The following is a 26,335-nucleotide window of genomic DNA, read 5'->3' on the forward strand; positions in this document are numbered from 1 at the left end:
CATCTGATCTCTGCAATCATAATCATACTCAGCTTCAGTTGTACAGCAGAGAGGCAGATTCCTTCAAATGAGATCAACAGAACACATGAAGGGAGTAAACACGTCCACAGTTAAAGATGCTCATTGTAGATAAACTCTAAATAATACATAAAGCTTCCAGGGCAGCTCATTGAAAGCAAAGATAGACAGATTTGAGGTTTCCGTGGTTTCTTCAACTCGAGTCTCTTCGTGTTTTTGTTCCAGCAGCAAGATATAAAAAGCAGAATCCCTAACTTCCTCCTGACTTTGCCTTGTAAAGTCTGACACAGCAGCCGTGGAGGATCTGAGTGATGGTGAAGGTCCTCAGGTACCTGAGGTTCTGCAGAGTCGGCAGCTCCTCCACCGTTTAAAGCCTCGTATAGCAGTAAAGGCTCTTCAAAGTGTGTGTGTGAATGAAGCTGGCAGCCGCCAAAGTTCAGGCTCAAGCCTTGTCTCTGTGTCCAAGAGACCCCCATGAGGCCTTGTCTCTGCAACCAAGAGACCCCCATGAGGCCGAAGTCTCTGCAACCAAGAGACCCCCATGAGGCCGAAGTCTCTGCAACCAAGACACCCCCATGAGGCCTCGTCTCTGCGGCCCTCGTGTCACATCTCCACAGCCAGACAGCTTACAGAGGAACAAACACAGCAGCTCTGTTAAAATTTGTACAATCGATTGTCCTTCAAAAATCCACAAGTGTGTGTTGTGGCATGTGTGTGTCCTGATATGAAAACATTTCTGTTCCGCTCACCTCACTCATCTGTCTCTTAATATCACTGTGTGTTGCCCCGAGCAACTCTGCCCACTGAACCCTCATTTGTCACATTTATGAGTCAGTTTCCTGTGTGTGTGTGTGTGTGTGTGTGTGTGTGTGTGTGTGTATTCCTCCCCATATAATTGCAGCTATACACATTCTGCCTCTATAATTGCGATACCTTCACCTGTGTGTGTGTGTGTGTGAGTGTGTGTGTGTGTGTGTGTGTGTGTGTGTGTGTGTGTGTGTGTGTGTGTGTGTGTGTGTGCGTGTGCGTGCGTGAGTGTGTGTGTTCAGCCTGGTATCTTAATGTTCCCTGGATGTCGAGGAATCAAGTCTGGACAATGATGAATTCAGCCGGCAAATATTAATGAAGAAAGGCAAACTGCAGGACTGTTAAAGGATAAATATCCATTGATAAACAAATGGATTAGTTGAACTCATTAAGCATGGATCAATACAACCCCCTCCAGCTGCTCTGTGTAGCAGTGACTCAGGCTGATTGGGGGTCTCGGGGGTCACATCTGGGCCCGTTTCACTCCGAGGGTCGCTCGCTGGCTTCTTCTGGTTCTGCCATTGATTTGCTCCGGCGCTTTCTTTGGAAGGTTTTCTGGTTCTCACGGCGACGCAGGGGACGGGGCGGAGTCGGCGTGACAGATGGAAGCAGAGGCCGCGGGTGGCTGCCGGTGTGTGGAGGCGGAGGTGGGGGGGCGGGGGGGGCCCGGTGACAGAGCGAGCCCCAGCCTCATTAGCATTTGGCTGACAGGGACAGTATGGATTAGGCGCCCTGGCTGCCCAGAAGTGCTGATGTGAGAAAAGCAGCTTCCTGATAAATACATAAAGAGTCCACGCTCAGAAAAAGGCCTGCAGCTCCACCGACACCCTCAGGAACGCTCCCATACCAGCCCCCCTGAGACCACCCAGCTAACATCAGGGGCTCTGACCCCATCAACATGGATCTCAACTATCCATCCTCAAACTAAACAGGAAGTTGTACCGTATTATTCCTTCTTTCATATTTTAAACTGAAAGATCCCCAATAACATGAGTTCAAATCTCTCCAGATCTCTTTCAGGCTTCAGTCCTTCAGGTTTCTTCAGCATTGGGCGAATCCTTTCAGCAATCACAGCGCGTTTTCTTCAGGAAATGCATTTCTAGTTATCAGTTGTAATTGTTTTCTCCTCCTCCTTCCTGTTCAGTGTGAAGATGAAGTGTTCCTACAGAGAAATGGTGAACAAGCACCAAGTTTCACTCAACGTTTGTGTTCCTAGTTTCAGTTCTAAAGCCTGAAATCTGAATATTTCTACTTAGATGGATTCTGGTTCAGTCAGACTGGTGTTCACAGAGTGTGTGTGTGTGTGTGTCACCTCAGGGTGGAACACAGAGACACCACCTGAATGTCTGCGTACGTGTCCTGAGGGACCAGGTGGGGGGGCTGAGAGCTTCTCCAGCAGCTTTCAGGCAGCATAATGACCTGGAGACGGTGAAGGCTTCTGTCCTGTTCTATTTTTTGGTGACACTGCAGGGAAATAAAGACAAATTGCTCCAACAATCTCTGCTTCCTCCCGCCTTCCATCCCGGCTCCACTTTCATCTTCTGTTTCTGATGCTTTGAGAAATGGCTCCTCTCTCTCTCTCTCTCTCTCTCTCTGCCTCTCTCTGCCTCTCTCTCTCTCTCCCTCTCTCTCTCTCTCTCTCTCTCTCTCTCTCTCTCCCTCTCTGCCTCTCTCTCTCTCTCTCTGCCTCTCTCTGCCTCTCTCTCTCTCTCTCTCTCTCTCTCTGCCTCTCTCTGCCTCTCTCTCTCTCTCTCTCTGCCTCTCTCTGCCTCTCTCTCTCTCTCTCTCTCTCACTGTCTCTATTTCTATCTCTGTCTCTCTCCCTCTCTCTGTCTCTGTCTCTCTCCCTCTCTCTCTCTCTCTCTCTCTCTATCTGTCTCTGTGTCTCTCTCTCTCTCTCTCTCTCTGCTCTCTCCCCTCTCTCTGTCTCTGTCTCTGTCTCTCTTACTGTCTCTGTCTGTGTCTCTGCTCTCTCCCCTCTCTCTGCGAGCGAGTGAAGCTGTCACTTTGCTTTGACGGTGTCTTATCACAGGAGTGCGCAGACTGAGACGGACTGATAACGCAGCACTCCGATGTTGTAGATCAAGGAACGTCGTTGTTCCTCGCTCACGACTGCTTCGACTCTTTGCGACGGCTGTTGGGTAAAACTGAAGTGAGCAGAGTCGTGCTGGGTGAGCGTCGCTCTTTCTGTGGCACTCGCCGTGTTTGTCGGCGGCAAACTGACAACTGTTCTTAATAACGTGTCAACTTCCTGCGCCCCATCACTGGGGTTTCCTCTCACCTGCACACTGCAGGGTGTGAGGTTACAAAGCTTCTCTTGATCTGCTGAGCTTCCGGCTCCTTGGCCCCACCCACTGTTCTGATTGGCTGGGGTCCGGGGCGTTCCGTGTGTGTGGTTTGGTTTGTTAGTGAGGTCAGACTTGTTGGTTTGTCTTCTGTGGATTGTTATTATGTAAAGTTAGAGATGTTTTTATTTAGCTCATACAGTAGTTTCAGTAACACAACACAGTGACTTTGTGATTAACCTTCACATTGACCTTCACTCCTCCAGCTCATCATCATCATCTGCTGTGAGGTCATAACCTTGACAAATGGAAACCATTAAATTCCATTAAAACCCTCAAATGTCACCAAAATGTTTTATTTTTTTCCGTTTTTGCCAAATTCTTAGTAAATCTAATTAATACTGCTTATAAACACAAATGAGTCCAAATCAGCATCAGTCTCTCCCACGCTGTCGTTACTGAGGAGTTGTTTGTTTTACATGTTAATCTGCATAAATGTCTTTGTGAATTAGACAACAATTAGGCTCTCGGTAAAATCAACTGTGTGAAGGCAAACACAGATTATGTTTATGCATTCCATTCTCCTTTTTGGATAGAGTTACAAATGCTGCTCTATGTCCCTGCAGGGGCCATAAACCCGATAAAGCAAAGGTTTGGCTGTAGCTGTGTGTGTGTGTGTGTGTGTGTGTGTGTGTGTGTGTGTGTGTGTGTGTGGACAAACGTGAAGTGAAGGCGGCGGCCTGTCGGCGCTCGTGGCCTCGTTGTGCGATGAAGTCTCTGATCCTGACCTTGTTCCTGCCCACAGCCGCTGATAAACAACTGGAGCTTTGGAATTGGAACTAAAGCCTGTTATTGGGGCTTTGTTTTCCATCTCCAAATCTCAAATGTACCTCTTAGCCGGCATACACACACACACACACACACACACACACACACACACACACACTGCAGTACTTTCAGCTCAGTCTGGGTCATTTTGTTTGCTCCTGAAGCTTTGACTGCCTGCTAGCATCCAAACAGCCTCAAATCCGTCATTCCGCTCCGCCAACAAACATTCACACTGCAGGAGAATCATGCCCACAACTTTAGGCCTACTTCTCCTTCACTTTAGCGTTCTCAGTGTAATGCACTTCCTCCGTTCTGCTCTGATTTCACATCGTAAATATTGATCCATCTATCGTCTTGTAGCTTGAATGAATCCAATCCTACATGACTGAAACGGAAGAAGTCATAATTCCAAGAAAGTGAATGTGACATGAGCGGTCAGATGTACACAGAGATGCGTGTTGTGGTTGTTTAGAGAGAAATGTGTGACCTTGCTGATCCTGACAGACTTCATGAGCTTCTGTGTGAGACTGAACACTTCCTGCCTCTGTATGTTAGTTTAAGTGGGTTTTCTCTCCACATACCACACACACTGATATGTATGGTTCCATGTGCCACATCTGATGAGCTTAGTCTCATCTTGGTGTGTGAACTATCTTAGGACCAAGCAGATGCCTTCCCCTCACAGTGAAGCGTGTCTCAGCTCCTGACGTGTGTGTGTGTGTTATCAGGCAACACAACGCGCTGAAGTAAGACAGAGTTTGTTTTTTTTCCGCGTGGACTTCCCGTCCCGTCCAAACTTGCGTCTCCATCTGTGCGTAGAGACAAGTCAGCAGCAAACAGCAGGTGGAGAGCAAAACAGCCTGCCAGTTTTCTACAAATGAGTTCAAAGCAGAGTTGTTTATCCATTTTCCCCTCAGTGGAAGCTTTAATTCCTGCTTCATCTGCATTCTGCTTCCTAGGGCTCTGTGTGTGTGTGTGTGTGTGTGTGTGTGTGTGTGTGTGCGTGTGCGTGTGCGTGTGTGTGTGTGTGTGGGGGGGGGGGGGGGGTAATTTGTGTTTCAGACCATTTTTCCTCCTCTGATCAGATATGCAGATTTCACACTCAGCTACTGCTTAAACTCCACTGTAGCACCATCAGTATGTAGTAATGTGCTTGGTTCCTCTCTGCACAGCCTATAAGAGTGTAAACACATGTATCTACATGTGTGTGTGTGTGTGTGTGTGTGTATCCATGTGTGTGTATGTCTCCATGTGTTTCTGCTGGTTGGTCACACTGATTGAGGCCTGGCGTGTCGGCATCCCAGGTCTTTAACCATATGAGCCTATAGCCGCATTTAGGGGAACTAACCAGAGAGACTAACCAGAGAGACTAACCAGAGAGACTAGCCAGAGGAACTAACCAGACAGACTTACCAGAGAGACTAACCAGAGAAACTCACCAGAGAGACTAACCAGCGTCAGTCACTGATGCAGCAGAGCGTCAGTCACTAATACAGCAGCGTGTCAGGTCACGTTTCTCCTCACAGCTTCATGAACATGAGCATCTTCCCCCCTCTCAGCTCTCTGGAGTCTCTTCTCTTTACTTCTCATCACGTTTCTCTCTTTAAAGCTGCACTGTAAACATCCTGTACTCATCTTAACGTGACTTCACAAACCTGTGAACGACGCTATGGTTGAAGCTTTTTCCTTATCATCATTTAGAAGAAAGTCTTTCCCTTGTAATGGAGTTTCATACACACAACCACACACATACACACACACACACACACACACACACACACACACACACACACACAGTGGCTACTGATGTCAGTAGGTGGCGCTCTTTAGTTTACCATCAGTAAATATCTAAGCTCAGTCAGGCTCTACGGCATGTGTGTGTGTGTGTGTGTGTGTGTGTGTGTGTGTGTGTCTGTGTGTGTGTACATCAGATGCCCCCTGGTGGCAGAGTGCTTCACCTGCAGTCTGTAGACATATGCACTGGCCTGCAGGGGCTGAACCTCAGGATTCGAACCGACAGCCAGCTGTCTGCCACTGGGCTCCTGGCCCTGATCCACCTCTGAGCTCATCTCTGAACACGTGCCCACACACACACACACACACACACACACACACACACACACACACACACACACACACACTGTTAGCGTCCTCTGTGTGGTGCCTGTGGGTCTGTATTTGGATTTGACCATCTGTTATGGAGTCACCTGACAGGTGTAGGTGCATCTCTCTCTCTCTCTCTCTCTCTCTCTCTCTCTCTCTCTCTCTCTCTCCCTGTGTCTCTCTCTGCCTCTCTCTCTCTATGCCTCTATTTCTCTCTGTCTCTCTGCATCTCTCTGTCTCCCTCTCTCTGTCTCTCTCTGCCTCTCTTTCTCTCTGCCTCTCTCTCTGCCTCTCTCTCTGTCCCTCTATTTCTCTCTGTCTCTCTCTGCCCCTCTCTCCCTCTCCCTCTCCCTCTCTCTCCTCCTCTCTCTCTCTCACAGACAAACACACACTCCCTCTATGTAGTGTTGTTGTTGGTAGCTCAGGACCCTGTGAAAGGAGCATTTAACAGGCCAGTGAGCGTGTTTGCGTGTTACATACGTGTTCTTCACATATGGGAGGTTTCACGCTGGAACGACGGCACTGATGGATATCCTCGCCGAGGTGGAGCGGGGAAATGGCCGCAGAGCAGGAGGGAGTCTGGGGAGGGGAAGGAGGGATGGAGAGGAGGAGGTGAAGAGGCTGATGTGAACAGATGGAGGGGAGGACTGGGAAAGAAAGGAAGAGGAGGAGAGGAGAGGAAGAGGATTTATGTTCTCCCTGAGAGCAAAAGATGAGCAAACATCTGTATGATTCTTCCTCCTCCTTATCGTCTACCCCCTCCTCTTCACCGTCTATCTCTTCTTCTTCTTCTTCTTCTTCTTCCTCAGTGGTGGTTTCTGGATCATATCAGGACTCTGGACAGCCGTTCAGTTTTATTAGTCATGAAACACCAAATCTTTAATTAGATTCCCGGCGTTCCCATGCTAATATTTTACTGCATCCGTTTTCCCATCTTGTGGATCCTTAAGTGTGAAGTGTGGCCCCTCTTTCAGATGGTCTTCAGCTCCAGACCCCCTTCAGAAGGTCTCCAGCTCCCATCCTGCCGCTCAGAGCTCAGGGCTTTCAGGTTGTGTCACGTGAGGCTGCATCGGTGTCACGTTCTCCATTCTGCTGCTCCGAGTCCTCCTCTCGGATCAATAAACTGCTTGGGTTGTTTGATTTGGAAGCGGCGCAGACGTCACATCTGTGCCGTGAACCTTCTGCCTGCTTCCTGTTATGTTCCTAGGGAAGCAGAATGTGAGGATGGAGGAGATAAGGCGGTGTGGGCTCAGGAGCGTTTGGACGACTCACCTGTGCTGTGGATTGGGAAGAGAAGCACAAGGAGCTTTGCATTCATTGGCTAATCCCTGCTGCTGGCACGCCGGGCGCCGCTATTATCTCACACACATTCATCACACAGCGCTTGAAAGAGAGACGGAGATTTACTTTGAAAGGTTTCAGGGTCTTTTCAAGCTTCCACTCTGCATATCTGCCTGCAAACAAACACGCAAAGACACAAAGCTCACAGCCTCTGATCAAGAGTGTGTGTGTGTCCGTGTGTGTGTGAATATTGATTCAACATAGGCAGGTGTTGAAGAAATACTCAGTTAGATTAGTATGAAAAGTATCTTGTGCTCTAATCAATGACCAGTTGTGTGTGTGTGTGTGTGTGTGTGTGTGTGTGTGTGTGTGTGTGTGTGTGATGAGGTCACGTGTTCTCCTCCGTCTTCCCCGAGTTGCGCGCTGTAAGATCTATTAATAGCGCAAAGAAAGTGATGCGTCGAGAGCCCATCTGCGTGGTTTCCCTCCAGACTCTAAAGGATCTTTGAGAGGAATCACTGTGACAGGTTTTAATCACACAGTAAAACTATTAAGATGCCACTTTAACATGCAAGAATTCACCTGTTGTCATCAACTACAGGCTGAAGGTTTAGGATCTCTGCCTTCAGGAGATTTCACCGCTTCCAGAGATTCACACATGGAACTATGATATCATGTTATATCAGATCAGATCATTTAGTAAAGGTTCCAACCTGCATCCAAACACTGCAGAAGGCCCCTAGAAAGTTTGAATAAGCTGACTCACCAACTGGCTCACCTTATATATCAAATGTATTGATCACTGACACGTGTGAACCAAATCAGATTGGATCAGGTGTTTGAGTGTGACAGTGCGTTTGAGTGCCATGACAAGGAAAGAGGTCGCTATCGTTAAGAAAAGAGAATAAGAATATGGTCACATGATGTAAACATGAAGTACCGAATGAGAGGAGCCGAGGGAGCCGAGGGAGACGGTGGATGAACGGGTGGATTCACTTTGACTTTACTTATACACCTTATCTTAATTTCAGCTCAATACCTCCTTAATCAGAGAGAAAATGTTTAATCCATACACAGATAAAAGCTGATGGAGGGCACCTGCTGTTCATTTTGCATTCAGACGCACACACACACACACACACACACACACACACACACACACACACACACACACACACACACACACACACACACACACATACACACACACACGTGCACGTCTGGCCTCTTAACAGCTGCCAGAATGCACTCGTACACACACACACACACACACACACACACACACACACTCAGACTTGGCCTGACACAGCAGAAACGCCCTCAGTCTGTCTGTATTTAGGGCAGCAGTGTTTGTTACATTCAGGCCCCCTGAGCATAAAGTTTTAAAGATAAACTTTGTTTTGTCATTTAAAATTACAGTTAAAAATGAAAAAAATATTAATAGATTTTCTTTCCTCAGCCAAGAAGAGAGGACAATGAACTAGAGGATGCTGGGGAAAAAGCACGGTCAATTATCAGCTAATTAGCTGCAGGTTTCCTGGTGGCGTCCCAGAAGGATGAACCTTTGTAGCTTTTGTTATCTCATAAGTCGTAATTTAATAAATTTAATCCTACAACGTGACGCCTGCCAGGCTGCAGCACTTGTGGCTGAGGACCATTTTATCATTTTAGCACACTTAGCACGGGAAACCTGTTTGAGTGTTCCACCGCCAAAACTTTAGAAATTAAAATACATTGAAAAGCAAAGAAGTCACGTAAAGAAGAAAATACGGTGGAAATCATAGCACCAATATTCAGAAATTAAATGGAAAGAAATCTGTGAAACATTTTTGATTCTGTAAAATGGAGATTACAGAAAAATCTAATTTAACCTGAACCAAACTCAAACCTTAGCCTGATCCAAACTCAAACCTTAGCCTGATCCAAACCCAAACCCATCAAACCAAACCTACCTGGACATAAACAAATAAATGTTTCATTTTGTAGGTTGTCCCCCGTACAAAATGAGTAAATAGCACACACACACACACACAAACACACACACAAACCTTCAGACTCCTTCAAGGTCCGCCTTTCATCAGCACCGGATCAATTCCGTCTAGTCACTCTTGTATGAGCACAGAGGCTTGATTTCTACTTCAAAGGCAGAACGAGGAGACATAAAAGAGCCAAACAGTCAAGGAGAGTTGAAAGCTTCACACAGGTTTGATCCAACATCCTGCCTAATCTCTAGTGTGTTTCTACTTTTTTAATTTAATTTGAACTCTTTCTCCTTCTATATGTGATGTTTTATATTAAGCTCAGATCCCAGTGGACTCGGTGGGAAGGCTAAGAAACATAGAATCCCTTTCCTGTGGTCCAATTAAATGTAGGTGAGGCTTTAATAAACAACAGGCTTTCAAAACTATCATTCTTCTGTATTTAGTGCCGGCTGTTTGCTTCTTTCCTCCTCTGTTGCCGCTTTGACCCTTCACTTCAGCTTATGGATGCTGGGCAGTCTTCTTCTGTTGCTCTACCAAAAGCCCAAGGTGTGTGTATGTACAGACTTGTATCTCCTCATCTGGCAAAAGGTGTCTCCTGAAATTGAGTTCACAGGCAAAGGGCCTGGGGCAGAGTTCATTGATTTTGACGATACTTCGCCGATACTTGGGGTAGGCATGGTCTGACTTAGAAGAGCTCAACCATTAACAGGCATTCGAGCACTTGGTTCAAACAGAGGAGCACTTGGGTCAGCAGAAAGTCTCGGAGGGAAGAGCAGAGGAGCACCTGGAGTGACTAGAGGAGCACTTTGGAACCAGAGAGTAACTAGCATGACCAAGGAGTTGCTTGGGCCAACTAGAGGATCACTTGGATCAAGCATAGGGGCCTTTAGGTAGACCGGATGAGCAGGATGGCACTTGAGGGTCACTTGGTCAAACCTGGAGGGACTCACTGTGTGACCACAGGGATGAGGGTCCAACAAGGGAGCGCTAAGTTTGACCTGGTGATACTCAGGGTGAGTATGGACTCGACCAAATGGACCACTGTCAGGCAGACACTAGCTTAACTAGAGTATCACTTGGTACAGAGAGTAGAACACCTGGGTGCAACGGAGAGGGCCTGGGTGACCAGAGGGACAGCAGGGAGAACTCTGGCAGAGCAAAGAAGATTAGAAGGGCACTCAATCAAACTGGAGGGAAACATCGGGACACTTGGACACAGATGAGGGCAAAAGGGTCAAACACAAGGATCTCAGTTTGGAAGAGTCACTTGGGCGAGTACAACGGCACTTGAAGGGTGTTTGGACTGACCAGAGGGGCACTTGGGACTACTACTCTCAGGAGAGAGTTCCGAGGCATTTGCATGCAGGGTGAAATGAAGGGCTGTAATTGGTCAGGGTTGGATGTTGAAGCGATAACCCTTCGGATGATGACAAGGAGACTCCAAATACTCCACCGTAATGAGCTTGTCACTTGTGTGAGTGGCACAGAGGACAGGCGAGGTAATCGATGACATAATCAGGGTGTGACTAGCTAATTAGCTACCGCGGTGCCGCTATGCAGTAGAAGATGACACGCGGCAGATACGAGCCGCTGAGGCAGTTTCCTCTGAGGGGACTTTCTTAGCTGTTTGCACAATAGGGTGGCCTATAAAAAGACTCACAGCAGCACGGGAAGAGGAGCCGCGCATCCATTTGTCATCTTTATTATTCATGGAGTGTTTTTGCAAAATTGGGTTATTTCTCTTTTCCTCCGTAGATGCAAATTGCTTCTCTATTGAAACAAAAACGATAAATACCCAAACAAACCATCGGGGTTTTTAGCCGCAGAGACGCTCCTGAACTCAAAACTTCAAATGCACGTTTTTTGTTTTTTTGTGTGTTTTTTTTTCGCTCATTTCAGAGAAGTGTTTGAGGGACTTTAAGGACAGGAGGGGATCAGACTGGAATGAGAAAGTTTTGAGCTATCAGATCTCGGGAAGAAAAATTGGTAAAGACGAGAGGGAAGAGAAAAGAGACGGAGAGGCTGCATGAGCCAGATGATAAATGTTTAAATATACGATCTCCTCCGTCTCCTCCTCCTCCTCCTTCCCTCTCTCCCTCACACATTCTCCCTTTTCTCCGTGGAATTAGGTGACTCAGAAAGCAATTAAAGCGGAATTGCTGCTAGACAGGAGCAGGAGGAAGAGGAGGAGAAGGAGGAGGAGGAGGACGAAAAGGAAAGCGGAGGTAAAGGAAAGATTTAGAAGGGAAAACAGGCAGAGAAGAGGGGGAGAGATTGGAGAAGCTGCCTGCATTATCCTGCTCATTAAAGTCTCTGCTTTCATAGCAGAGAGCTGTGTGCGTGCGTGCGTGCGTGCGTGCCTGCGTGCGTGCGTGCGTGCGTGCGTGCGTGCGTGCGTGCGTGCGTGCGTGCGTGCGTGCGTGCGTGCGTGCGTGCGTGCGTGCGTGCGTGCGCGTGCGGTGTGTGTGCGTGCGTGCGTGCGTGTGTGTGTGTGCGTGTGTGTGTATATTGGGAAATGTTTGCTGGTATAATTCACACATGAATAAAAATCCTTTAAATATGCAGCCCGTTGTCGTGGCAGCCAGCTCCTCTCAGCTCTGCTCAAACGCACGATGATGGAGGAAGAAAATCGGATTTTTAAAAATAGGAATTAAGTCGTGTTCCTTCCTGGGAAGAACACATGAAATCAAAAGTGACAACCAGCAGCTCCTCTCCCAGTGTGTGGGGAAATATTGTTACTCAATCACAAACAAACTCCAAAGGAAGCGGAGAACGTGAGCACACGTGTACAGCTTAACGTGACGCTGCCGACTTTACAATGTCACCAAAGCATCTGAAGCACATCTGAGCCGTTTGTTCCTCTGTAAGTCTCAGTTGGTAGATGTTTGGGCTTCTCTTCAGGTCTGGAGGTCTCTGATGGACCCTGAGGGTTCCATGAACACGGGTTAGAGCCTCGAACATACAGAGGGGTCATTGTCAAAGGTCAGAGGTCAACATATTAGTATTTAACTAAGCTCCTCTCTTCATGTAGAGGTTACTTTTATGAAAGTACATAGTTAAGATATAAATCCTGTGCCTGTATTATGTTTCCTGTTCTCTTACTGCTCCTTTAAAGGATTTGACTCGAGGGATTCTCATTTTTGGTTCCACTTTTCTCTTACCTCAGCCATGTTTGGCTCTGCATTCTAATACGTGTGTGTGTGTGTGTGTGTGTGTGTGTGTGTGTGTGTGTGTGTGTGTGTGTGTGTTGTCTCTAGGTTGTTATGTGTTTGATGTGTGATCAAAGGCTCTCTCAATTGAGCTGAGCCTACAAACAGACTTTGGCGCTTCTCTCTCTCTCTCTCTCTCTCTCTCTCTCTCTCTCTCTCCCTCCCTCCGTCTCTCTGTCCTTCTGTCTCTCTCTCTGTCTCTGTGTGTGTGTGTGTGTCTCTCTCTCTCTCTCTCTCTCTCTCTCTCTCCCTCTGTGTGTGTGTGTGTGTCTCATGTAGTTTGCATACAAATGTCTCACTGTCCAGAGACATGAGGTTTTATAGTTCATTGAGTCACACACACACACACACACACACACACACACACACACACACATAGAGTATGCAGTGTATGTGAGGATGTAAAAGTGTGTGAGTGCGTTAAACTGTCCTACAGCAGCATAATGAGCGCCCCCTGCTGCACCAAGACTAAAACTGGAAATCGTGAAATATCTCAGATTAAAGTGTCGGCTTCTTATCCACATTCAGACAAACTAGTCAAGATGAGATAAGATTGATTGACTGATTGATTGATTGATTGATTGATCCAATCATTTGTTCATTCATTTAAAATCAGGTTTTACTGCAGCTCAACCAACGGGCCCAGAGGAACACGAGTCTCGAACATAAGTACATGTGGTAATAGGAGCAGATAGATTAATGATGTCATGCACACAGGATTTCATGCAGGATTCAAGTGAACCAAGTTAATTAAACTTCATTTTAATAAACTTCATTATAAAGAACACTCTACAAAGGTTAACAGTATAAATGTCATAATAACTTCATAGGGGAGGGAGTTCATTTTATTATTTCCTTAAAGTTTCTGCATAAATACATTTATCATTATCCCTGACAGCTGCAGTCTACTTAAGTTTTCTCCTAAGTAGAATTTTGAATAGCTTATATTTGTGTTTCCTGTGGCGTAGACTCTTCAACAGACATTAGTAAATCTGAGACGATCAGAAACTTCTGTCGTGTCGCACAATAAATTTGTTAGAGTCAGAGGAGAAATGAATTCTGCTGTGTTTTTATGTCAACAAACACCTTGATTAGGAAGCTGGAAACGACTCGGAGCTTATTAACATCGTCCTGCAGGACACACACACACACAAACAAGGACACACACACACACACACACACACACACACACACACACACACACACACACACTGAAACATGTAAATCCCAAACCACAGTGAGGTCAGAGTGTTCATCTACAACAAGAAGTAAATAAAGTTGTGCTCATTTTATCCCCATCTCTTAGGGCTCCGTGTGTGTGTGTGTGTGTGTGTGTGTGTGTGTGTGTGTGTGTGTGTGTGTGTGTGTGTGTGTGTGTGTGAGTGTGTGTGTGTGTGTGTGAACCTGCTTATGTCTGCATTCTCTCGACTTCTCCCCAATGCTGATTTCTGCGTGTGATTAACGAGGAAGACTGAGAGTAAGGATGAAGCACAAGTGTAACCTTGACTAACGCTCAGCCGCCCAGCAGAACACGCGTGTTCACACCCGATCACGGGCACTTACTTGTTAGAATCCAAACACCTTGCTGCATCTGCGTTCCTTCAATTGTCTCTGATGTTTGGAACCAAACTGCATGATATAAGGAGCTTCAAACATAATACATTGTTTGTTTTGTAGAGCTGAAGTTGTGTCAGTGTGTAGATGTATGTGTGCTCCTGTGTGTGCAGGACCATGGACGCAGTAACTGAATTCCAAACACGTCCAAAATGCTCCACCGTACAAAAACACATCTGGATTGATGATTGAGTTTATTTCCCCCAAAACCATTACATGTAGTGAAATCGATGGTGCGGCGAGATAACAAAGTACAGGAAGTAAACTCCACTTGTGATTATTCTTCCATCCTACAATCTGAGTCTGTGTTGAGAAAACTGTGTATTGTGACTGTGGACCAGGATGGTGAGGACATGTTTGTGGGGTTGTGGACGGTTTGGAGCGTCCTTGTTGGGACTGGGTTGTGTGGTGCAGGTCTTGTTAGCTAGCTTGTTTATATTACCCAATAAATTGTTGGTTAAAGGAGATTTAGTTTGAGTTTACGGTGGAGCTGAGCCTCAGCGGCTCAGCTCAGGGAATCCTTTTATCTATAGGGACACATTCTGTGTGCGTGTGTAGCAGCATGTCGCCGTGTGTGTGTACATATGTGTGTGTCGTCTGTGAGATAAGGCAGTGGAGCAGGGGGTCGCCTGCCAAACGGAAAAAAGAGGAATTGCTCCATGCGTACCAGCGTTATCCCGGCTACACTATCCCCACTTTGACTGATTTCAAAGGATTGCAGCATCCACTTAGCATCGGGGGCCTGGGGGCGCAAAGCAAGACGCCCTGATTACAGAGCGAGACGTGAACTCGGCTCCAGAAGCAGTGCCAGGACTTGATCTTCATCATCTCGGGGCTACTGTGTGTCTAAAACACTGCCACAGCTCCGAGTCATTTCAGATATGGCTCCTCCCGCTGCTCCCCCTCCATCTGAAGTCAATCACAGTTAATGAGCCTTCCAGTTAGCATCAAATTAACGACACGGGCGCGCTTTAATTGTCCTTGTCCATCCTGTCCAGGGTATTTCTGTCTCTGGGCTCCTTCTGGCTCACTCTTTCGTCCTTAATGTTCAGGCTTATGCTGCTCTGCTGTTGCTTCTGTCCCCTCGTGTCTATATTAGTCCACACCCACCAGCGGCTAAGAGCTCCGATATCGACGGAATCCCTTTGAAGACGCTGTGCAGCTTTTTGATCTCAGATTTGACCGTAAAGAACGGATATTTGACCAATTACGTGCTCGCTCTCTGGCTAAGGTCTGGTTGGTTGTCCCCACATGCAGGAAGTCCATTAATGCTTCACTAGAGGCTGCCAGGCCTCAGGGAGGAGTCACTGCATCGCCTCACCTTTACACTTCTTAACGGCAAGACAAACGCTTTACGAAACGCACAGAGGAAAAAAGCGCTCGACAGGAGGAGAGATAATAGGGAGGGAAGACAAAGAACAGGAAGAATAAGCAAATAAGGGATTAGAGAAGGACTAAAGCAAAGAGGAAAGGAATGAAGGAGGTAAAGAAAAGCAGAGGGAAGGAAAGAAACAAGGATAAGGAAATGTAAACGTGAAAGGAAACAGAGAAACAGTTTATCAACATTCTGCATCAGTACACAAAGCAGAGATCAGCTGATCACACAGCTGATCAGACTCAGCCAGATGTTTCAGATCCTCCACTTGTCTCTTGTTGTGGCTCCATTTTGTGCTTCAGAATGACATCACAGGTCCAAGGGTGTCCAATACTACATCTCATCCCTGGTCCAGGTTGGAGTCCCGTTCATACCCTTCCATGTTTCGTTCCCGTGTTCTCTCCCGTGTCTAAACAAACTGATGGTATTAACATTAACATTAACATCTCCAACAGCTTCCTCCTTTGTGGCTCTGTGACCCTGTCGCTCTGTAACTCTGACGCTCTGTGGCCCTGTAGCTCTGTCGCTCTTTGGCACGGTGCCGTGCTGGCAGATGTTGTCGTCCTCTCACTTATTATTCCTCCCATGGAAAGATTATGCAAATAGACACTTTGTAAAGTTTCTCTGTGTGATTCTCTCTCTGTCTGTATCTGGGTCTCTGTAAGTAGGTCTCACTCTCTCTCTCTCTCTCTCTCTCTCTCTCCCCCGCTGCAGTGTTTACATTGGTAATGAATCGTTTGTTTTGGTTGAATATTTAAGTGTGCCGTGGTTGATTCTCTCTCCAGTTCGTCCTCAGGGGTTAACTGGCTGCAAACGCCCTCCAGCATTTCCTGTAGCACGCCTGTGGTCCCTGCAGATCCACGCTGTCTCGTCTGTCGTTGGCCACTAGAGGCGCTGCAGGACTTTGTTTAGCAGGGTTCAATGGCGCCTCCACAAGGGGGCAGCATTTCGGACATTATGTAAAGATACATCTTTCTTCACCTTCACCTTAATTTACACAAAAACTGACCTGGAGTCACAGAACATAATGTGATCTTTTATTGTTAAATATCTGTGACTCCCTGTGAGAGTCTGAACCTACAGTGGCACATGGATCTGTGACTCCCTGTGAGAGTCTGAACCTACAGTGGAACATGGACATTAAACGCATCACAGGTTGTGTTTACTTGATATGATGCAATGAGAAACGATACGGCACGATGAAGATGCGGTGTAAAGAACGGGAGACAGCCGGGGAAACGGCTCAGCTTCTCCTCAGATAAACAACATATTGTGTTTGAAGATCAATTTTGTTCCAAATTTGGCTTGATGATGAAAACAGTGCAGAATTGGAATTCATCCAATTCTCAGCACTTCAAATCAAGTTTCTCCCATCAGTCCAAAGTGTTCATCTCCATTCTCTCATCCTTCAGTAAACATTTACAGTGTGTTCAGGAACGCTGTCCTGATCCGGATGTGTGTGTGGCAGCAGTTTATGCTCCAATCCCACACACACACACACACCCACACACCTGATTGTCTCTTTTGAAATGTTTTTGTTACACAGCCACCGTTGTTTCGAAAGGTGGCGACCTCAATCAAGGATCAAAGTGAGAGGAGCGAGTTCGGGTGGTAAACGTTTGATTCATTCTTCAGTTTGAAGGTTGAGTGTTTGCGCACCTACAAAGCCTGCGTGGACTGGAGACTCTCCTGGTGGAGTCATCGGTGTGTGTGAACAATGAGACGCTGCTGATTCACCCAGCAAAGCCAAAGCTGCAAGGGGAAGAACTTTCAGAGGAAATAAGACTCTGCTGTAAAAGACCTGAGCTCACACTGAGGTCACTGTGAGGTCACAGTGGGGTCACACTGAGGTCACACTGAGGTCCCAAACTGCTTGAATGCAGAAAGTCTTGGTGAGGGTTGGAACAAGCATCAGGGGTCGACTTGAAAATTGTGTGTGTGTGTGTGTGTGTGTGTGTGTGTGTGTGTGTGTGTGTTGCACAATTGTAACTATTCATGTTTGGTGGATTGAAAAAAAAAAACCACTCCAAAGCGTGAGTCACCGTCACTGTGAGGTCAAAGGCCACAGTTGATTTTCTTTCACTTTAAGTGTTTAGCTCTTAGACCCTCGCTGTGAAAATCAAAATACGCCATGGGCTTCAATGTTTAATCATGTTCTGTGTGTAAAATGAGCACACACACACACATACACACACACACACAAACACACACACTGCCTCAGATGTGTGAACATAATCTAATGTTGTGTTTCTTTCTTTCTTTTCTCGGTTTTCCCTGCATAAATCCTGCGTCCTACCAAATAGGTAAGTGATGATGTCTGTCTGTCTGTCTGTCTGTCTCTCTCTCTGTCTCTCTCTGTCTCTCTCTCTGTCTCTCTCTCTGTCTCTTTATGTCCTGTATGTTATATTTCCACACGTTTTTCTTTCTCTATAATCCAAACCAGTCCATCAGCAGCTGTTCCTTAAATTTGGTTGGATGATGATGATGTTGATGATGATGATGATGATGCTCTACTTTAGTGAAGCTTTTGGAGCTCCTGACTGAAACCAAAGCAGGATCAGCGTTCTCATGGTTTCCTGTGAAACATGACAGTGTGCATCTGTTGGTGCTGTAATCACAGACAGCTGAGCTACGACGAGCAAGAACAACTGTGACTGTAACATTCTGACGGCTTTGATGCTGCTACTTTGAATCTCTCTTCTCTCTTTTCTGATTTGAAGTTGTGTTGCTGCAGACCAGCTAGTCTTTTAAGAAAGTAGTTAGCTACTCTACAAGCTCCTGAGAAAAAGTAACTCACTACAATGAAGCTTCTAGTTGAAAAAAGTGCAAGTGATGAACAAAGTATATTGATTTACTGTCAAGCACCTGAAGAAGAAGTTAAATTAGTAGCTGCACTACTTGCTCCTGAATAAAACAATGTATTATATGTGATGCTGACTGCCAACATGGTCTAAAAGCAGAGCTGCTCCCTGCAGGCTGAAGTGGTGAAGTTAAAGTCGTGAGATGTTAAAATAAGTCGGTTGGCAGCGTCTCACCAAAGCCCAAAAGTAAACGTGACGTCAGTCGGCACTGACCCACTTTTCACAGCCAAACTTTCTGCTCCTGGCTGTGATCTCTGTGGGCTGCTTCCTGACGGACGTGACAGCCTCCCACCAGACAGCTGACACACACCGGACCCCCAAAAACCACAACCTTTCAAAGCTGTTGGTAACAGAGCCTTCCCTGAAGCCTTTGTGTGTGCAGAGGGGTCCTCCGGGGGCCAGAACCTCCAGAGGAGCCAGTCCCCCCACCCCCCCACCCCGCGGCTCCTTTCTGCCTGATAGCTCCCTTATTATGCCACACAAATTAATTATGGATGAGTAAAAGGAGTCTCTTTCATGTGTCAGACCCTGCAGAACAGGAAGTGAAGGAAAGAGGAGAAGTGGAGGGTGAAAGGCGGGGCCAGGAACTTTGAGTTTACGGTCATGTCTTCCTGTCTTCTTCTCCGCCTTCTGCTTCAAGTGGGATTTAGTGGCAAATTGCATCCGAATTACATCACTGAGGTTTTTTGTAAGTGTATCATTTGTGGTTTACTTACCAGATGTACAACCAGATACTCCTGATTAAGAGCTGATTACATGTTGCCTAGCAAAATTGATCAGACTCGGAGCTGCGGGGGGGAAACATTGCGCGCTTTATGTGTTTGGTAGCAGGATTCACTCGCAAGAAGTCTGCAGATGTGACGTGATGTCGGAATTCACGGCGTTGACGTCGGCGTTGACGTCGGCGTTGACGTTGGCGGCTCCCTGGCAGTGTTTATAGATGTAACATCTGGTTCGCTGCAGCATTCAGTGCTAATGTGATGTATATATGATTTTTACTTAAAGACTTAAGCTGACAGAAAGGTCCTTGAAGGCCACACCTTCTCCCTCTCTGCTCCTCTCTGCTCCTCTCACCGTCTGTCTCAGTTTCTCGCCTGTTACCTGCCGCACCCTTCATCCTCCACCTTCATCTTCACACATCTGCCTCTCCTGCTGTGTTCACCTCTTTCCCTCCCCGTCCGTCTCCTCGCCTTCCTTCACTGCTGCACTCGTTTATTAATTTCTTCTCCGCTCGCTGTGGTCTAAGTCATAATCCTGTTCTTGCGTTTCCTCAAATGCGTAAATGTGTTTACGCGTCTGTCTCTCTCTCTCGTCTGGCTCTCACTCGTCTGTCACTCTCTCATCTGTCCCTCTCTCATCTGTATCTTACTCGTCTGTCTTTCTCTCGCCTCCTTCAGAAGTTGTGATTATATTTGAGACAAAGAGGAGCGAGAGCAAGGCGAGGCCTCGTCCTCTAAGACCAGCGCCACCACGTCCTTCAGCTGTTTAGACAGCAGCAGACTAGCACACACACAGTGAGAGAGAGAGAGTGAGAGAGAGAGAGAGAGAGAGAGAGAGAGGGAGAGACACAGACAGAGAGAGGGAGAGAAAGATTGATATGTTTCTCTGTATCAATCAGTTTGTTGTTGTTCATACTGGAAAGGTTAATGAGCTCACACACACACACAGACTCACACACACACACACCTTTACTTGGTTAGATGTTTGTTTGTGTGTGATTTTGATGCTGTTTCCATTGTTTACTAGAAGCGTTGTGGCCGACGCACTTCCACACACACACACACACACACACACACACACACACACACACACACACACACACACACATTACGTAACAACAACATAAACAACTGGCAGGAGCGCAGGATGCTGTGACCTCAATTTATGTGCGCTTACGCAACTCCAGATGAAGGCGAGCTTCTGTCTCCCTTTGGTTGAAATCTTAACGTACACATTTCCCTGGAGACTCAGCAGCACAGCATGAGGCGACGTAAGCGTTTTGACAGATGTTTGTCTCTCTTCCTGTGTCACTGTGAAGACAAATACCTGCTTCCTGTTTCTGTCATTGGAATCACAGACATGAGCGCGCGCTCTCTCTCTCTCTCTCTCTCTCTCTCTCTCTCTCTCTCTCTCTCTCTCTCTGTCTCTCTCTCTCTCTCTTTATCTCTCCCTCTCTCACTCTGTCTCTCTCTCTTTCTTTCTCTCTCTCTCTCTCTCTCTCTCTCTCTCGGCCTCTCTGCCCCCTCTCTCTCTCTCTCTCTCTCTCTCTCTCTCTCTCTCTCTCTCTCTCTCTCGCTCTCACTAACTTGGCTGTTCTCACCTCCCATTATAGAGTTAGTTTGACACAGTGTTGATGTTTCACACTCACACACGCAGTGCTCACATGCTCATTATCACTGAATTTCCTGTGTGTGTGTGTGTGTGTGTGTGTGTGTGTGTGTGTGTGTGTGTGTGTGTGTGTGTGTGTGTGTGTGTTTTTTTTTGTTGCTGCTTTTATGTTAAATGTAACTGAGTTGATTATATTATATTTATTATCACAGAAGACTCACATTAATAGAACATGAAAAATGACATCATATCATCGTTTACATGCAGCTTCATGCAAACAAAATGCAAAACAGCAAAGACAAGATCAGGCTGGGAACACACTCCTCAGCTGGAAACACACACACAGGAATTCGTGTTTGGGCGTACAAACAGCCAGAGATTGAAGGCCAATATCAGAGTGTGATTTGACAGGAGAAAATAAACCCACAGGCAAGCACACACACACACACACACACACACACACACACACACACACACACACACACACACACACACACACACACACACACACACACTGACTGGTGTAAGTGATATGAAGAGGCTGTTTGACAAGCAGAAAACAAGATGGTGTTTTATCAATCAGCAGATCTCCCAGAGAGCGACCCGCAGCCACCTTCCTGCCTCTGTTTGTGGTGGTTTAAGAGAGAAGCCGTCAGCTTTTAACGCCGCCGTTTATTCTCTCTTCACGAAGGCCGAGGCTGATAAACACGGAGCCTGGGCCGGGGCGGCGCTGCGTCTCGGGGGCGGCGGGGCCTCTGGGGCGCTGTACTGGCTGGGCTTTATGGGGATGGATGGGTCGTATAACAGCAGAGAGAAGCACTGCACAAACAATCTGCAGCTGAGACATAATGAAGTTCAGCTGCTCACTCACACACAAAGGTATTTTATAATTATGCTTTAAAAGTGTTGAGGGCTTAAAGCGGCGCGGGGATAAGGTCGTTTACTCCACTTTGGTTTGCATCAAACAAACAGATAACTGCAAATAACAACAAAGCACCCAGAGAGTCGCCATAACAACCAAAACATCTACATCCACATCTGATCTGGTGTCACTCAGCAGGCTAGGATTATTGTTCTTTAGCTTTCACATCCCTCCATCCCTCCATCCCTCCATCCCTCCATCCCTCCATCTCTCCATCCCTCCATCCCTCCATCCCTCCATCCCTCCATCTCTCATCCCTCCATCTCTCCATCCCTCCATCCCTCCATCTCATCCCTCCATCTCTCATCCCTCCATCTCTACATCTCTTCATCTCTACATCTCTACATCCATCAATCTTTCCATCCCTCCATCTCTCATCCCTCCACCCCTCCATCCCTCCATCTCTCCATCCTCCATCCCTCCATCTCTCATCCCTCCACCCCTCCATCCCTCCATCTCTCCATCCCTCCATCCCTCCGTCTCTCATCCCTCCATCCCTCCATCCCTCCATCTCTTCCTCTCTCATCCCTCCATCTCTCCATCTCCATCTCTCCATCCCTCCATCTCTCCATCTCTCCATCTCTCCATCTCTCCATCCCCCTATCCCCATTACATCTGCAGCTCTTGTGATGTCCTGGTGTTGCTTGGCTGGTTGCAGAGTGTGTTACTGTTTGCAGAGTGTGTTGCTGGTTGCAGAGTGTGTTGCTGGTTACAGAGTGTGTTGCTGGTTGCAGAGTGTGTTGCTGGTTGCAGAGTGTGTTACAGATAGTTTACAACGTTTCAGTTCAGTCCTGTTTCAGTCCCTGGTACGCTAGCTCACCTCTATGGCAGGTCGTCAGTATGTGGATGCCAGGTGTGGACGCATCGGCCGCCATTCTCCAGATAAGCTAGCCGGTGTGACGGATCGTCTGACGCTCTGTCCGTCTCTCCACACAGTGACTGTTTCAGCTCCCTCACTGCATATCGCTGTTTTCCCTGAGTGAGTGTGAGATAAACATATATCTAATATGGTGTACATGACCGAAAGGATGAGTGCTCCAGGTGCTTTTGTTTTGCCTGAATGCTTCAGGATGAGGATTTTCCATCACTTTAATCCCCGAGTAGATGGAAATGTGAAGCTTGTGAGCTCGGGGCAGCGTAACACTTCTCCCCTGCATGGAGTAGCCGGCCCGTGTTGGAGTGGGTTGCCTCTATAAATACAGCGTGACTCACAGAGCCTCCTCTCATTCATCATCCATTGTTCCTCACCTCCCACCAGAGAGGCAACAGAAAGACGAGTGGAGGAGTGTGTGAATAAAGGTGGAGAATGGAGGGAGTGAAGGTGTGTGTAACGTGTGATGTCGGCTTGAGGAGAGTGTGTTCCATTTAGCAAACACACACGCGCCTTTTCTATAGATCTGCTTGGACGAATTAAAACTAATCCCATCGGTTTGGAATTTTTCTCATAGCTGTCATTTCCCCTTTATTCTATTTGTTTTTGTAATATTTTATCTTCGCATTCATTTATCAAGTCAATTCCAAACATTTTTCATGTGGCAACAATAAATTATAATGCATGAATGTTTGGGATGTTGTGCAACAATTCATAAACCAAACCAAAGCACTGAGAAGCAGCTTTGTCTAACTTTGTCTAATCAATCATCTTCAGCCATTTTCATCCACTTTTCGGGTCTGTCAGTGGAGCCTTCAGTCACTCGTTGAAACAGTGACGCCCCCTGGTGGATAAACTCACTCTTTCTTTTATTCCCCCTGGCCTGTCTGTGGGGATTGTGGGTAGTTTCCTCTCTCTCTTCATATCGGGCGTCCACACACGGAGGGAAAGCTCTGATTAATTCACATTTCCTCTTCATATATTCATGGCCGTTTCCTGGGGTCTATTAGAATCACATGACTTATTCAAGTGGGGCTTCTGATTGAAGTTCCTCCTGTCTTGGCTGTCGACTTTCCATCTTTCATTCGCTGCCGCTCCTCCCTGTCCCCGCCCCCCCCTCAGGTCTGATCCCCTTCCTCGCCGTGCTCTTTATCCCCCGCGCTGCTCTGCGCTCATCAATTGCTCACATGTGACAGATTATTAGCATTGGCCTCCACTTAGTGCCGCCTGCTTGTGTGTGAGGGAGTTTGTGACCCTCGGTGACCTGCAGATGAGAAATGGTTGAGATCTGACCGTCATCTGTTATGCATCCGGAGAGAAATAGAGCTGTGATGATTTCAGTCCTGCACGTCTGCTTGTGATTCTCATTATGCATTGGCAGCATCGCAGCATCGCAGCATCGCAGCATCGCAGCATCGCAGCATCACAGCATCACAGCATCACAGGACTATTTAATGGACCTGAATGCAGCCGTTCTGTTTGGCAAATGAGGACTGAGGTGGAGAAGCACCTTCATGTAATATTTCACCCGAGCGTCACCTTTTAATTTCAAGCACCCATAATTCTATAGGTGGTGACTGTTGCTGCATTCTTAGTTTGTCCTTGTCAATGTGCTGTAAAGATCATACACTGGACTGCTGATGTTCTGGTTCAGGTTTGGGACACACACATTTGGTCACTGAGCATTCTGGAGGTATTTGACTGGCCAGGTGTGTAAACAGCACAAAGCCAAATGTATCTGGTGGACTCTCCTCAACAGAACCATCACAAACACGGGCAGCTCCACAGAATGTTTGTGTTTACGCTCGGCCCATCCTTCTCCAGCTCATTGGTGGAGGTGGAGGAGGCAGTGAGCCGAGCTGAGAAGCCCAGATGTTGATCTCCCTGGCCCCCTCGGCCTCTTACTGAGGAGTCCCGAGACGCTCTGGGGCCAGATGGGCTGCACCGTCCCCTCAACATGTCCCGGGTCCACCCAGAGGCTACCTGATACCATTATGTTAGTCTGGGTTTCTGTAGATATAATATAACATCAGTGTTTTATTGACACATTTTCCAACCACTTAACACATTTAGATCTATGTTAAACATTTGTTCAGTTTCTGCTTTGTAGTGGAAACATAAAATGAAGCTTTGGTCGCTGCTAAATCTCCTCAACATGAGCGAGTCGGTCCATGATCTCCCTCCCTCCCTCCTTCCCTCCCTGCCCCCCTCTTTCCCTCCCGCCTCGCTCCCTGATGCAAAGAATCTTCTGGGCAACCTCAGTCTGCACTGGCGATGAACTGAGCGTAACTGTCTGATAAACGCCGTCAGTGAGGCTTCGCTAATAAGCACAACGTCGTTTCTTCTTCTCTGAAACCTGAAGCAAGATGGGCTTTGCCTTTGGATTAAGATGAGACAGACCTAATTGCCGCGCGGCTCAGCAGGAGAGCACATCAGTATGTACTGGGATTTCTTAAGGACTCCGCCCTTAAATCTTATTACTGCATGTTTGTATAGAGGAACCGGGTCATCGGTCGCTCCCGGGCCTCCCGCCCTCCTATCAGCATGTACGAGCAGACGAGGCTCCGTTAACAGCTGCCATTTATACAGAATCTGGTTACTAATAATGTGTTGTTTCTTCGGTATGTCAGAAGATTTTAGATCCACTGAAGGAGTCTGCAGGCCTTTGAGTGGAGATTAAAGTCGTGAAGTTTGTTTGATGTTAGTCAGTGGTGCTATGGCTTCAGGTATTTAAAAAGAATGCTTGGTAATCAGCCTGTCGCAGTTAGGGGCCGTGGTGAAAGTGCGTTCCTTAACATAAACAACTGTAAACATTACAAGACTTTGTTGGCATTGAACCTTTTGACGACCAAAGCACCAACAAACCAGGAGGAAACAATGGCAGTTCATATCACAGCCATGATACATGATGCAATAATCACAATCTGATTTGTTCTAAACCAATCACGCAGCCTCATTTTGCTGATGTGTTGGCCCGCAGACTCGGCAGCATCTCCGGGGAGCCGCACAAATGAGACGCCGCTGAATAAAAGGACTCGATCCAAAGCTCAGCCTACTTTTCCAAACTTTTCCCAAAGAAGCCAAGTTGGCGGCGCTGTCGGGAGCGTTCTGTGGGAAGCACTGGGAGGCAGATGGCTCTCAATCCCATTACACAGCTGCTTACTCAGGCCCTGTGCGAGGACACGCTGGGGACGTCTTATTTTCAAACACCAGCGTGTTGCATTCAAAGCCCTTCGGGGGAATCAATCAGCCGTCAGAACTCCGCTCTCTCAGTTGTTGGATGTCATGGACCCGGATCAGAGGCGACATGGCAGCTATCCCTGGAGCCCGGAGTCACTTTTGGAATCTGACTCGTGTACTTTGGCTTTTATTCCTCTCCTCAACCCTTTGCCAAAACATTTTGTGCTTTGTGAAAACTTGGACGTTTCAGCCCAAAGCCTCGTGACTTCCTGATTCTAGAATTAGAACCCAACATGTCTGCACGGCGCCTTAAACTGGCAGAACATGGCAACTTAAGTATTCATTTTGATTATAGAAATTTTCTATTTCATTGCAACCTGTGTACGATCTGTGTACGATCTGTGTATGATCTGCGTACGATCTGGTTGCGATCTATGTACGATCTGTGTATGATCTGTGTACGATCTGTGTGGGACCTGTTTTCATCTGTGGCTCTCTGCTCCTTCTGCCTTCTTCCTCTTCTTTAATACGCCTCCTCTTCCTCCTCTTCCTCTCAGCTGTCAGGCGGGAGCGTCGGCTGCACCGACTGATCCCCGTTTCACTCATCTGAACTGCGTATAGGGAAGAGAAACTAGGACTAACTGGAGTTAAACGTTGATGGAAAGCGCCGT

At 47.1% G+C, this 26,335-nt stretch overlaps 1 protein-coding gene across 1 annotated transcript in view; it reads left to right on the plus strand.

Moving 5' to 3' along the window:
* Positions 1-26,335, plus strand: part of nrg3a (neuregulin 3a) — a 139,579-nt gene that overhangs the window by 43,480 nt on the left and 69,764 nt on the right. The window lies entirely within an intron of this gene.

The sequence above is a fragment of the Genypterus blacodes genome, unplaced genomic scaffold, assembly GCF_046128005.1.
Source record: "Genypterus blacodes isolate CSIRO-AG114 ecotype Tasmania unplaced genomic scaffold, CSIRO-AGI_Gbla_v1 ptg000086l_1, whole genome shotgun sequence".
Lineage (NCBI taxonomy): Eukaryota > Metazoa > Chordata > Actinopteri > Ophidiiformes > Ophidiidae > Genypterus > Genypterus blacodes.